Below are 15,477 nucleotides of genomic sequence, written 5' to 3'. Positions count from 1 at the left end.
AAGTTTCACAGGTTCCACATATGAGTGAAAACATATGATATCTGTCTTTTTCTGACTGACTTACATCACTCAGCATAATACCCTCCAGTTCCATCCACGTTGTTGCAAATGCTAGGATTTCATTCTTTCTCACTGCCAGGTATTATTCCATTGCATATGTATACATCTTATTTATCCATTCATCAGTTGATGGACACTTGGACTCTTTCCATAATTGGGCTATTGTTGAAAGTGCTGCTATAAACATTGGGGTACATATGCCTCTATGTATCAGCACTCCTGTATCCTTTGGATAAATTCCTAGTAGTGCTATTGCTGGGTCATAGGGTAGTTCTATTTTTAATTTTTTGAGGAACCTCTATACTGTGTTCCAGAGTAGCTGCACCAGTTTGCATTCCCACCAACAGTGTAAGAGGGTTCCTGTTTCTCAAATAGAATTTAAAAAAAATTTGTCAGTCTTTTCTAGTTGCTCTTAACAGGAGTCATGGTCTGAATAAACAATCTATCATTGGATTGGCAGTTCCCTAATTGTTTATTTTGACATGCTTTTTGAAACTATAGAAGTAAAGTGGAATATTCCGGAAAATGGAAAAAAAAATACACTTAAAACTTTACCTCCCTAACAATCACTGCCAACAGTCTGGGCTATTTCTGGTCTTTGTCTTCAGGGGTAATTTTTACATAGCTATACTTGTGATGCTCAAATAATTACACAAGCTTGTTTTTTCACCTAACCTTATCTTATCAGTATTTTACCTAATTACTTCTTATTGTAAATATCATTTTTTCCCGGGGCGCCTGGGTGGCTTGGTCGGTTAAGCGTCTGACTTCGGCTCAGGTCATGATCTCACGGTCCGTGGGTTCAAGCTCCGCGTCGGGCTCTGTGCTGACAGCTCAGAGCCTGGAGCCTGTTTCAGATTCTGTGTCTCCCTCTCTCTCTGCTCCTCCCCTGTTCATCCTCTGTCTCTCTCTGTCTCAAAAATAAATAAATGTTAAAAAAAAATTTTTTTTTAAATATATCATTTTTTCCCAAAGATATTAAATACCATTTTTCACTCTCTCAAGAGAAGACCTACAGCTATTTCTTACACCCATGAACCAGCTAGCCTATGCAAAGGAAACTAATGGTGGATGGAAAATAGAGAAACCCACTCTGCTTGTCCCTTGGTCATGGCTCACCAAGTTTGGCCAGTGTAGCTATGGAGCCACGAAGCCAGGTATAGGAGAGCAAAAATAAGAGGTCTGATCAGAATATCTTAACTATGGAGACCTGATATTCAGCCTATGCAGCTTCTTCCTGCCCTCTCCCCTGCTATGGGTCATGGAAGTCAGCTCGTCAATTTCAGCTCTTTGCTCTCCTCTGCTTCAGTGTGCTCAGTACACCCACCCTGCTCCTTTAGCATCCATCCCAGCAATAATGCTAGCTTCTGCCCAACCCTGCTAGTTAGGAGATGGCCTTGTCTCCTCTGCCCCTGTGCTAAAGTATTCCTGTCAAACCGTACCTAAGCCATGTCTTCTTGTTCAACACCTGTCTGGCTGGTGAAGCAGGTGATTAATGAGTGTGTAACGGGTCTGGATACATTTTTTTAAAAAGAAAAGGAAAGGAAAAAAGTTTGACACTTGATACCCCCTCCATCTACTAGGAATGTTCCTATGCCAAAGATTATCTGATTTTGGCAGGACATATTGTTTATAGAGAAGTGGCTCTCAACCTTTTTTCCGCCTCAGTACATTTGACAAATGATATTCAAATGCTCAGTATACTCCAGTGTACCATTTCCAGCATACATGCTGTAATTCTACCCCTATCTATCCCACACAGCCAAACACATCTGAAGGGAAGTGAGTAAAAGTGGCATATTATAAACTTGAATCATCTTTATTTTTCATTGGATAAAACATTTGTAGATTTTGGCATGTATTATTTAGTGAAAAATCATCAAGATTGAAAAACACTGCTTTGGAGAAAAGTAGTTACTCTCATCAGAAAACAATTACTGAGAACCTTCTGCACAGAAGGTAAAAACTGAGATCTGAGCACAGATCTCTGTGTTACAACCCAATTTGTGGTTGGTCATAAACAAGCTAATTTTGTTATAGCTTTTACCCTGAACATAAATTAAATTTACAGCTCATGATTAATCATTATACCTTTCCCACTCATATATAGTTTATTGGTTCTTCAAAATCCCAAGCCTTTTTATTCTCCAAGGAATTCATTGATATAATTCCCAGAATCAAGTGTCTATACTTTGCTCCCCACTGACTGCCCCAAGGCCCATTCTTGTCTCCAGCCCCTAATCTTGGTTTCTTTTCCCAATTAAAATTGGGAGAACTAGGGAAAGAGTAAGGAGGGGAAAAGGTTATCTCCCCAAGAAGAAGGGGCAACTGTTTACTGGGCACCTCTACTGGACCCATACAGTAATGCAAATTCCTTGCCCAAACTTAAGAAGAGGTGTAAATATAAAAGAGACACTAGGATACTTAAGGGATATTCCCTAACATGAGAATGATGGCTAAGTTATGGGTCCTTCCCAAATCCCAGGTAGTTAAATCAGTTTGTGGCCCTCATATTCCCAAAGGATAGATGCCGATGAATAGAAATGGCTAAAGAGCCTAAAAGTTTCTTTTCTGCAGTTACCTGGAGAGTTGAGAGACAGAAGTCAATGTCAACTTTAGGGTTTAGTATGATTGTAAATAATCCTCCCAAATGGACATTCTAGAGGGGTTTTACCCCTTTTGTGTTCAAAATTCAACTTTTTCCATTCTGTATTAAATTGTGTCCCCTTTTCAGTAAAAAACTGGTGCTAACCTAGAGGTGCTTTACAGAGTTTACTACTATGTAGTAATGCAATGTCATGTGTCAGATAGGATAGGATTAAAATATTTATTATTTTATATAAATATTTACAAAATAAAATATTAACAATTGACAAAGGAAAAACATCTGTATAGCATTTATAGATAGAGATATAAAATCTTTGAGGGTAAGGTGTACACCTGCACAAGGGCTTGGGGGGAAATGTGCAATACAAGTGAGAGAATATATTGCTCCTGAAACTGTTCCTCACAGATGCCTTTTAATTACAGTGCTGTTGCAAGCCACATTTTCATATAGTAAATATTTTAGACTAGCAGACCTCTCTTGCAACTTCCCAACTCTGCCACTGTACGACTACAGACAATACAGCAACAACCACAGACATCTATAGACAATACATCAATAAATAGGCATGACTGTGTTCCAGATAAAACTTTATTTACAAAAACAGGATGTTCAATAACTGAATTGTATTATATTTTCATGAAGCATGCCTTTATTATAGGTAATTGTCACGTTAAATTGTGACTTTTAAAATTCAAGTGTTCAATGCAAATTCGTGTAAATAAAGCACATAATTTTTCACCCTACACAAAAAAAGAATAGATCTCCCATAGGCACTGATGTAGTTAGTGGTCATTTTTTTTTTCCTGTGATGGCTGTGACAATCAGAGGGCAGCTGAAGCACAGCTCTTTGTTGGGGCACTTGCAACAATGTTCCTGATTTGCAGTAAGGTATCTACTATGTGGAGATGCTGAGAGTCAGTAAGGAGAAAGTCACTCTAGGACTACACCATGGGGCAGTGTTCAAGGTCATTTGGTTCCCTCCCCCTATCATCCCACAGCCCACTCTCATTCCCGAGTCTATTGTTCTGATCTTGGATTTGTAGGACAGTTTTTGGGGGGGACTCTTAGCTACTGATTTTTCAGGTGAGATTTTCTTCTATGTTCATGAAATTGAAAGCTGGTTAATATTTCTTTTAGTCCAGATACATTCGCACTGTATCTTTTTTGTTGTTATTTAGAGAAAGAGTGAAGAGACAGAGAAAGTGTGAATCAGGGAAAGGAGCAGAAGGGGAGAGGGGGAGAGGGGGAGAGAGAGAGAGAGAGAGAGAGAGAGAGAGAGAGAGAGAGCAAGACAGAATCCTAAGCAGGCTCCACTCCCAGTGCAGAACTCAATGTGGAGCTCAATCCCACAACTCTGGGATCACAACCTGCGCTGAAATCAAGAGTTCGATGCCCAACCGACTAAGCTACCCAGGCGCCCTACATTGGCAGTTCTTTTATACCATGACTTCTCTTTGCTGACTCTCTAAAGTTTTTTCAGGAAAATACATGGATGCAACACAGTAAGCCCTGCATATCTTTTTTTTTTTTTTTTAATTTTTTTTTTTTAACGTTTATTCATTTTTGAGACAGAGAGAGACAGAGCATGAACAGGGGAGGAGCAGAGAGAGAGGGAGACACAGAATCTGAAACAGGCTCCAGGCTCTGAGGGGTCAGCACAGAGCCCGACGCGGGGCTCAAACTCACGGACCGTGAGATCATGACCTGAGCCGAAGTCGGACGCTCAACCGACCAAGCCACCCAGGCGCCCCAAGCCCTGCATATCTTAAGAGAACTTTCTGTTCCCTTCCCTCCCCCATTTAAAATTCTTATGAAATATTTAAGCTATCCTCTTTGTCTTAGCTCCAGTTCTCTGGAAAAAAGAGCCCAAGGAAAGCTTAAGTACTAATTATTTATAGACAGAATGGAGGGAAAAGGAAGGTAGGAAAAGATGGAAAAAGCAAATATAGGTGGTACACTACAGAGCCAGCCTGACTGTCATTTAGCCATGCAGGACATCTCTGGACAGGGAATAGAGAAACAGTGTGACTTGTAACAATCTATTGAAGAATAGAGAGAGATTTCATCTGCCTGTCTGGTACCCAGCCTCCAAGTCGGTCCTTAACAATCCCATCGTATATATAATTAACATAAATAAATATTTGTGTGTTCCTCATACTTTTTTTATGAAAATGAGAGGAAACTACATACACTTGTTTCAATTATATGCAAGAACACATTGTTCTATCTCATCCTTTTTGAGATGATGGCTGCATAGTATTCCATTGTGTGGCTAAATCATAATTTATTTAACCAGTCTTGTGTTTAAGTTGTTTCCACTCTTTCACTATTACAAATAATGATGCAGTTATAATCCTTGCACATAAGTCTTTGTGAATTTATCTATTAGATAAATTCCTAAAACAGAAAATGCGAGGTCAAGGGCTATGTGCATTTTATATTTCCTATCCCTAAACTGCACTCCAAAAGTTTGTTCCTTTTTATGTTCCAACCAGAAGTATGTAATTAAGACTTTTTCCCACATCTTTACTAACATATTTTATAATAAAACATTTTTTGTCAATCTGAGAAAGATTTTCTTCTAGAAAATCATCTCAAAACTAAGAAAATGGAATTAAAAACGGTATCTTAGATTAAACTAGGACATAGCTTGCTATCACCCATAACTATGGTACATGAAAATGAAAGGTAGTTGGAAGAAATGTAAATGCTCTGGCTCAGAAAATATAGTCAAACCCAGGAGGTTCCAGGGTTCCTTTGGGGGTTTATTGATGCCATCAAACATCCAACCACTTTCCAGTCTTCTCCATCATACTCAGATGCTGATATTTCATCCTCTGACATGTCACCTCAGGATCACAAGGTGGCTCTAGATGTAAACATTACACCTGCACTTCTTATTCAAGGCGGGAAGCAAGGAGTCATGGGTTGGAGAGCTAGAAGCCAGTTTTCATATCCTGTCTCTTTAATCAGAAAGCAAATTCTTCCCCAGAAGCCCCCCAGCAAATTTCCTCATATATCTTATTAATCAGAACTGGTCCATATGGCCATCTTTAGGTGCAAAGTAATCTAGAAATTGGGGATCTGGCAAAGGAGATCAATTGCTTTGACATGTAGTGTTGATTAATAAACCACCCCCAAAGTGAATGGCTTAAAAGACAATTACAATATTTTATTACTATCTCTCATTGGTTGGGTGGTTAACTGAGGTCAGCTAGGCAGTTTTGTTTGGAATATGGTTTTTTTTTTGCAGTCAGACAGACAATGCTGGTACTGGAATCATCAGAAGATTTACTAATCCAGACATCTGGTGTTTGGATTAAGAAGATAATCAGCTGAGGCTAGAGCAACTGGGGTTCCTTTGGCATCTTACTCTATTTCTGTATAGTTTCTCCTCATGATTTTCTGAACTTGCTACATGGCTGCCTATGGATTCAAGGGCACATGTTCTGAGAAAAAGAGCTAGGCAGAAGCCATAGTGTCTTTTATAAAATTACATTAGAAATCACAGAACACTGGGGCACGTGGGTGGCTCAGTTAGTTAAGCGTCTGACTCTTGATTCTGGCTCAGGTCATGAACTCCCAGTTCATGGGATTGAGTCCCAGACAGGATCTGTGCTGACAGTGCAGAGCCTGCTTGGGATTCTTTCTCTCCCTTTTTCTCTGTCCCTCCCCCATTCGGATGCACATGTGTGTGCTATCTCTCTCTCTCAAAATAAATAAATAAATAAATCACAGAACATTACTTGCTCCATCTTCTATTTATTAAATGAGTCACAAAAGCCTGACAAGTTTCAAGGGGAAAATGAAACATACTTCATCTCAATGGTAAAGTGATAAGTTTAAGGAAAAGTATGTCAGACTGGAAATATAGTTGTGGCCTTTTTTGGGAAATATAATGGCCCTCAGTTGGCTTTTACCAATCATGATTCATCCTAAAGAACTAGACATTTTGCAGCCCCAAATAAAAATTATGATCAATCATACATTGCTGGCAGGAATATAAAATGATGCAGTCACTAAGGAAAACAGTTCAGTGGTTCCTCCAAAAGTTAAACATAGAATTACCCAGAAATTTCACTCCTACATAGATACCCAAGTAAATTAAAAACAGGTGTTCAGCCCCTAATAATATTCATAGCTGCATTATTTATAATAGGCCAAAAATGAAAACAACCCAAATGTCCATCAAATGATAAATGAATAAACAAAATGTGGTATATTCATACAATGGAATATTATTCAGCCATAAAAATGAATGAAGTACTGATACATTCTCCAACATAAATGAACCTTGAAAACATTATGCTAAGTGAAAAGAGGCCACATATTGTATGATTCCATTTATATTAAATGTTCAGAATAGGAAATTCTACACATACAGAAAGCAGATTAGTGATTTCCATGGACTGGGGGAAGGATCAAATAGGGTTTGACTCCTTAATGAGTACAGGGTTTATTTTGGGGGTGATGAAAATGTTCTGGAATTATTGACAATGGTTGTACAATGTTGTGGATGTACTAAATGCTACTGAATTGTATATTTTTAATGGTTAATTTATGTTGTATTAATTTTACATCAGTTTTTTTTTTTTAATTAGGGTTCAGTTAGCTAGGAAGAAATGGGAGAATTACTGGTTGGCAGTCAATTTCCTGTTTTACAAGGAAGAGAAACCCTATTGGTCTGTTTTAAAGTCTGTATTTCTCATACAGAGAACAAACTAAGGACGGATGGGGGGGGTGGGAGAGAGGGAAAATGGGTGATGGGCATTGAGGGGGGCACTTGTTGGGATGAGCACTGGGTGTTGTATGTAAGCCAATTTGACAATAAATTATATTCATAAAAAATAAAATAAAATAATAAAAAATTTTGAAAAGTCTGTATTTCTCTTTCACTTTTGAAAAATGCTTGGTGTAGGTTTTTTGTTTTTGTTTCTGTTTTCGTTTTTTTGCTTGCTTGCTTGCTTGCTTGCTGTAGAATTCTAGGTTGACTTTTTTTTTTTTTCCAGCACTTTGAAGATGTCATTTCACTATCTTCTAGCTGACATAGTTTTTGGTTAGTAGTCTGTGATTTTCTTATTTTTGTTCCTCTTTATGTAATGTTTCTCTTTTCAAGATCTTCTCTTGTCTTTAGTTCTTAGAAGCTCATATATGATACATCTAGATGAGTTCCTAGATGTTTATCCTGATTAGTATTCTTTGATCTTCCCAGATTTGTGACTTGGTATCTGTTATTAATTTTGAAAAATTCTTGGCCATTATATCTTAAAATATTTCTTCTGTCCCATTTCTCTCTCTTCTTGTACATACGTTAGGTTGTTTGATGTTGTCCCACAGACCTTGGATGCTCTTTTCTATTGTGGGGTTTCTTTCCCACTTTTTTCTTTGTGTTTAAGTTTGGATATTTCTATTCAATTATCTTCACAGATAATTATCTTTCACAGATTCTTTCCTCCTCTGGGTCAAGACTACTGATGAGCCAGACAAAAGAAATCTTTATCTGTGTTACCGTGTTTTCTATTTCTAGCATTTCCATTTGATTCTTTAGAGTTTCCATCTCCCTGCTGAAATTACCCATTCTATCATGAAAGCTGTTCACCTTTTCTACTAGATCCTTTAACATTAATCATAGTTCCTTTAATATCCCCATATGATAATTCCAATATCTGTATCATATATGAGTCTGGTTCTGTTAATTGCTTTGTCTCTTAATAGCGTGTCATTTTTCTCTTCCTTCTTTGTGTGCCTGTAAAAATATTTTGTCAAAAGCTGGACAATTATAAGGCAGTAAACACTGAAGTAAATAGTTTTCATGCCTGTAAATGAGCATACCTTTCCTTCTGCTAGGACTTTAGTGCAAGAGATTGAGTCAGTGAACTTAGGAGTTGACCTGCTTTTGGGTTTTGTTTTTGCTATGGATATTGGCGTGTACAACAAGCTTCAAGTTTCCCTAACATTACCTCTGTTTAAGGTTGAGGCTGGTTTGCCAGAGGTTTTATCAACTTCTGCTCCTCCCTCAATTTTACATCTTCCCCTTGTGCCTGCTCCTCAGAAAATATCTCCCTCCCTGATCTTGATGCTATTTAGCAGCAAGTGGCTATTACTTGTTACTTGAGGCTTATTAGCCTGTTTGATGTTTGAGGGGTGGGGAGTGAAGGAGGCATTCCCTGTTTTTTCTGATTCAGCATCAGTGTTAGATAGGCTCTGTACCCCTACGTCTTAGGGGTAGGCCTTCTCTATGAAGCTACCCCACCCACTCCTGGAACATTTCTAATGATCTGGAGCCCATAGAGGTAGAGGGGTTTGGTTTGGTTTGGTTTGGTTTGGTTTGGTTTGGTTTTTTCTCTTTTCTCTTTCTCTGGCTGCAATGGCTCTTCACCAATACAGAATTTACTGGCTAATGACAGGATTTACTGTCCTTCATCCAGTGGTTTAAGGCCTTTGTTCTATGGGAAAGATAGGGAAGAAGTATCCGGGTAGGGTTTGGTGCCTTTCCACACAGTGGCAGCTCTTCCTTTCCCCCAGGCTTGTATCAAAGGAAAACCTTCTCAGGATTCGCATGCTGCCCCCAGTCTTTCTTGTGAACAAATAATAAGGTCCATGGAGAAGAGCTTGCAAGTCAATGTGAATTACCCTGTACTTGTGGCTTCTGTATTCTCATGCTGGCCTACATTTGACCTTCAATAATTCCTTAAAATTTATACCTGAATTCCTACCAGCTTGATGGTGTTCAGAAGGAGAGTCAGCCTCAAATGAGCAAGAGTACCTGTGCTATATCTCCTTGGCTGTGTCCATCTTTCCTTAGATTAAGATTAATTAGGTTGTCCTGGAACCTCAGCTTTCTGATAAATTTTTTAAAAGCTATGAATTTGCAGATTGTCTCATGATTTCTTGTGTTCTAATAGTGAAAGTGATGCTATTTCTACCTTTCCTTTTTCCTAAGCAGACTCCAAAAGCCCCTGAGAAACTCTGTTTTGTAGTTAAACCTGTTCTATGTACTTGAATGCAATCCTTAACTAAGGCAAGTACCCAATGCATTCATTACTCAAAACTACATTCTAAATGGAGCAAAGGGGTAAGCATAAAATATGAAACCATGAGTACCTGAAGAAATAGGGGGTAACCTTTTAACTTCAGAAAGAGAAAAACATTTTTCAGTTTTCTTAAAATACGGAAGCCATAAAATAAAAGACTAATAATAGGACTAATAAATTCATAAAATGAAATATTTCTACGTGGCAAAAAGTCATTATATATGTTATATATATAATAGTTATTATATGTATAACTTTTATTTTATTTTATTTTAAATGTTTATTTATTTTTGAGAGAGAGAGAGCATGAGGATCCAATGTGGGCTTGAACCCACAAACTGTGAGATCATGACCTGAGTCAATGTCAGATGCTTAACTGAACCACCCAGGTACCCTGCAAAAAGTCATTATAAATATCAAATAACAAACTGAGAAAAAAATATTTGCAATAAATATGCAAGGGGATAATTTTCTTAATATTAAAAAGCATTTATAAATCAATAAGTAAAAGATCAATAATTTGTGGGCAAAGAATAGGAATAGATATTTAGAAGAAAAGGAAGTAAACATGCAAAATGTGATTAACCTACCTTAAAACAAATTTGTAAACAAACAAGATACAATTTATCATTTCTCAGGTTGACTGAGATAAAAGATTTGATAATGCTGGGGCGCCTGGGTAGCTCAGTAGGTTAAGCATCCTACTTCAGCTCATGTCATAATCTCACGGTTTGTGAGTTAGAGACCTGCGTCAGGCTCTGTGCTGCCAGCTCAGAGCTGGGAGCCTGATTTGGATTTTGTCCCCTTCTCTCTCTGCCCCTCCCCACTTGTGCTCTGTCTCTCTGTCTCTCAAAAATAAATAAATGTAAAAAAAAATTTTTTTTAAAGATTTGATAATCCTGAATCAACAATTGTTCATCAATCAATAGCATGTGAAGAGAGGCACCTTTACAGTTTGGGTGGGGTACAATTCTGTACAGTTGGTGTGGCAATTACACAGTATCAGTATTTAAAATATAAAAACTCCCTTCTGGGAATGCAAGCTGGTGCAGCCACTCTGGAAAACAGTATGGAGGTTCCTCAAAAAATTAAAAATAGAACTACCCTATGACCCAGCAATTGCACTACTAAGCATCTTTCTATGGGATACAGGTGTGCTGTTTCAAAGGGACACATGCACACCCATGTTTATAGCAGCACTATCAACAATAGCCAAAGTATGGAAAGAGCCCAAATGTCCATAAATGGATGAGTGGATAAAGAAGATGTGGTATATATATATAAATGTATATACAATGGAGTATTACCTGGCAATCAAAAAGAATGAAATCTTGCCATTTGCAACTACGTGGATGGAACTGGAGGGTATTATGCTAAGTGAAATTAGTCAGTCAGAGAAAGACAAAAATCATATGACTTCACTCATATGAGAACTTTAAGAGACAAAACAGATGAACATAATGGAAGGGAAACAAAAATAATATAAAAACAGGGAGGGGGACAAAACAGAAGAGACTCATAAATATGGAGAACAAACTGAGGGTTACAGGAAGGATTGTGGGAGGGGGGATGGGCTAAATGGGTAAGGGGCACTAAGGAATCTACTCCTGAAATCATTGTTGCACTATATGCTAACTAATTTGGATGTAAATTTAAAAAAATAAAAAATAAAACAAGTTAAAAAATAATAATAAAATAAAATAAAATAAAATACAACCTTTCATCCATCAATTCAACTCTTAGGAATTTCTCCTATATATTCATACCTATGTAAGGACTTATACACTTAAGGTTTGTGTTAGCATTATTATTTAGAGCAAAAAACTGTAAATAACTAAATATCCATGAATGTGGGACTGAAGATAAGCTGAGCTGTACTTGTACCAAAGAAGATTGTTTAATCATCAAAGAAAATTATATAAACAAGATATATTCATACTATGAAATAAAACAAGAAAGAAGGAAAACAGTGTATCATATGTTTCCATTTGTAAAGAAAAATATATTAGTTTATTTATGTTTCCTATACTAAATTAATTCTGAAAGATCCATAGGGAAGAAAATTCTGAATGATACACAGGGAAGAAAAAGAGGACACAGAAGTAGGAAAGAGACACAGTATATACACCTTCTTTTGCCTTTTGAATCTTGTACATGTATATGTATACCTACTTAAAAAATAATAATTTTAGTTACTGAATAAAATAAATACCTCCATCAAGAGACCTCATCCCTGATACTCCAATCTTTTGCCACAAAGCCTCTCCAATCCACCCATCTATACCTCCACTAGAGATAGACTGCATTTCATACTGCCAAATGCATTCTGTGGCCCTTTGCTCTGTGTTGCCTTTTGTTCATAAGTTTCTCTCCACATGGAACATGGTTCTTTCCCCAACAGCCTACACTTTAAGAGCCAACTCCTATGTCACTCTACCCAGGAACCCTCTTTGACTACCCAGATCTTCATTATGTTTTCTCTCCTCCAGAATGGAAAGTTTGTGACCTGACACTTACAAATGAGTATATAATTCTATTTGTTTTAGATTATTGGATTTTACTTTGTGTGAATTAATCTTATCTTGGAAGCCAGATAGTTAAGTATCTCGAGAGCAGGAAAGGAATACAACTCAAATTTCTCTGTACCCTTGACATTGCTCAGTTTAGGGATGCTCATGCCTCAGGGTGAAGGGCAGACTGGATACTGGAAGAAGGGCCAAAATAGCCTCTTCAGAGATTTTGAGTTCAAGGATTTTTGGTTATGAGACCACTGTCACCAGAGCAACACAGTCTCAAAGAAATTCAGAAATCCTGGGATATTGGAGTCGTAACACAATATCCACAGAGGCCAAGAAGGTAACATAAGGAGTAAATCAATAATCAAGGTATAGGACTGATGGGTCCTGAAGCTGATTGTAAAACACCTGTCCTGTCTAAAAGTTACCATAATTTAAGTTAAAGGAAAAAAACAAAAATAAAAAACTCCTCAGGTAAACATATATCTAGAGTAGATAAGTAGGTCCATGAACAAGAATTAGTTTGTGACCCCTACTTGGAAGTAGCCACTCATGTCTATATGAAGTCATCTCCTGTAGCAAGCAGAAGGCTATCACATGGATAAGACATCTCTGGAACACAAAAGGTTGGATGATGCTCCAGAAGTGAGTCAAATTTATGTGCCTTCATGGAAGGTAGTGTTCATAATCTCTTCCCATTACAGAATGAAGGCTTCCTTTCACCACATATTTAAAACTAAAGTAAGCTCCAGCACCACTCCCACTCCCAGCAACTCCACTCTGCCTCAGTCCTGGGCCACCCCCGCCACTGCCCTCGGCACTGTCCTAGAGTGGCTTTTGCTACCCAACCGGGGAACCTGCCCTAGGTCTCAACTCTCATCTTAGAGAGTTGGTCTGCTCAAGAAGACCCAACATAATCAAATGTCTGCATCCCTTGAAGAAGACTGCTACTGTCATTTTCATTAATGTGCATTAATGTGCAGGTGGGGCAGAGCACCACTGAAATATACTCTATATCTCTAAGCAAAGGAGATATACACTCTATATCTCTAAGTTAAGGGAAGTCATGAGGGGAGGCTAAAATGTTCTACCCATCTAGAGAAGGAGCTTTATTTTTAATTTTTCTTAATGTCTATTTATTTTTGAGAAAGAGAGAGACAGAGCATGAGTTGGGGAGGGGCAGAGAGAGAGACACACACAAACAGAATCAGGAACAGAATCAGAATCAGAATCAGAATCAGCTCCAAGCTGTCAGCTCAGAGCCCAACCCAGGGCTCAAACCCACAAACCATGAGATCATGACCTGAGCTGATGTCGGATGCTTAACCGACTGAGTCACCCAGGTGCCCCAGAGAAGGAGCTTTAACCCACACTTAAGCTGGGTCAGCATTCCACACAACTCTTCCCAGCCCACCCTGGACTATGGATAAATGGACTTGAGCAGAAAAGGAAGGTAAGTTAAATAAAGACCAGGTCTGAATTCTATCATGGCTTCCCATGATATGCTTGAGCCAGAGGAGCAATATGGACCTGAGGATAGTAGTGACATGAAGGAGTGGCCAGGAATCCCACAGGCAGAATTCACTGATGACTTCTATATATGCCCACAGTCTCAATGGCAGGTTTTCAGAGGAGCACCACCATGCTCCAACCTTGAGGAGGTACCCTGTGTTTATCAAAAGCACATAGCTAATATGACAAGATATGAAAAGCAAATGATAGAATCTCCCCTCCTCTGCTCCCTGTTGGTTATTGGTAAGATCTTTCTGGAGAACTCATCTCAGAAGCTGCTGCAGCTTTCTTACCTATATCCCGCCTCCACTGCCTGTTAGCTGCATGGAATTAGTGACTCCTGGAATGAAGATCACAGTAGGACTTGAAGAGGGGCTTGTCTCCCGCTCCCAAGGGCTGGCAGGGAGACAATCAGGGAGGGGGAGCATGTAGATGGAGGCCTGAGTACCTGGGAGAGAAGCTGACATGTTCCTGACCAGGATATGATAAGAGAGAAAAGCCAATTTGCTTTGCACTCAAAACAGTCTGGAGCCAGGAAGTCAACCCATGGTTTAAGTGCTCTTGGGGGAAGTAGGTGAGTAAATCTGAGCTTCAATCTGCTTGCTCAAAGTGTGATAAAGAGCAATGGGCTAAACCTTGTTGTCCAAAGGCAATGCAAATTAATTCTAAATCAGAACACTCACCCTCTACTCTCCCAAACTGTGACCCAATGTCTGGTAATGGTGTAACTAGAAGTACATTTTTTGCTTAGCCCAAATATGAAGTCAGTCACTGAGTTCTAATCTTGGTATCTCTCAACTTTGCCCCCTTTCCTCTATTTTTAACTGCTTCTGTTTGTATTCAGTTTCTCATCCATTCTTGCCTGAATAATTTAAATAGTGGCTCCATATCCCCGGGGCTTAGAATAGTGGCTGGTGTACAGTAATTCCTTAATAGCACTTGAAACAAAATTCTGAGCTGAGGAGCAGACTAATCACTATATTAGTGTGATGAGTCCTATGGAATGGGGGAATCCTGTCACAGGAGGAAGTACTCAGCTAATGGGGACCCCAGAAGGATCACAATAAGAATGACTTTGAGAAGTGTCTTACATTCAACAGTAAAAGTATTTGATCACTTACTATATGCAAGGTTCTATAGCAAACACAATAATGAAGAAGACAGAGGATTTACACAATGGAGCTCATGATCTCATGAGATAGACAGTCTTACATACGAAAACTGTCTAATCAAAATATATACTTGGGGACGCCTGGGTGGCTCAGTTGGTTAAGCAGCTGACTTCAGCTCAGGTCATGATCTCATGGTTTGTGGGTTTGAGCCTCACGTCTGACTCTGTGCTGACAGCTCAGAGCCTGGAGCCTGCTTTGGATTCTGTGTCTCCCTCTCTCTCTGCCCCTCCCCTGCTCACACTCTGTCTCTCTCTCAAAAATAAACATTACCAAAAAATTTTTAATTAAAAAAAATGTGTGTATAAATGTATATATATATTTATTTATATATTTATATATTTATATATGTATATATAGATAGATATACTTGGATGTCCAATATTCATCTCAAAGTATAGAAAAGTGAACTCCTGATACCCTACCCATCACCATCGCCCAATCACATATACAAAACATGCTTTCGTCACAGTATTCACCCTATCAGTTAATGACAACTCTATCTTACCATTTTCTCAGGACAAAAATATTGGTGTCATCTTTGACTTTTTTTCCTAATAGTCCATATTCAATCCATC

At 38.5% G+C, this 15,477-nt stretch overlaps 1 long non-coding RNA gene across 1 annotated transcript in view; it reads right to left on the bottom strand.

Moving 5' to 3' along the window:
* Positions 1 to 6,410: 6,410 nt before the first annotated feature.
* LOC128778607 (uncharacterized) overlaps positions 6,411 to 15,477 on the bottom strand; it is a 29,718-nt gene continuing 20,651 nt past the window's right edge. Inside the window, exon 2 of the long non-coding RNA XR_008424241.1 lies at positions 6,411 to 8,414. This is a non-coding gene — a long non-coding RNA (uncharacterized LOC128778607). The remainder of the gene's footprint in view (positions 8,415 to 15,477) is intronic.

Source organism: Panthera pardus, unplaced genomic scaffold (genome assembly GCF_024362965.1).
Source record: "Panthera pardus isolate Hobbes unplaced genomic scaffold, ASM2436296v1 HiC_scaffold_20, whole genome shotgun sequence".
Classification (NCBI taxonomy): Eukaryota; Metazoa; Chordata; class Mammalia; order Carnivora; family Felidae; genus Panthera; species Panthera pardus.
The sequence above is the reverse complement of the archived record's forward strand: the minus strand, read 5'-3'. Positions and strand labels throughout refer to the sequence as shown.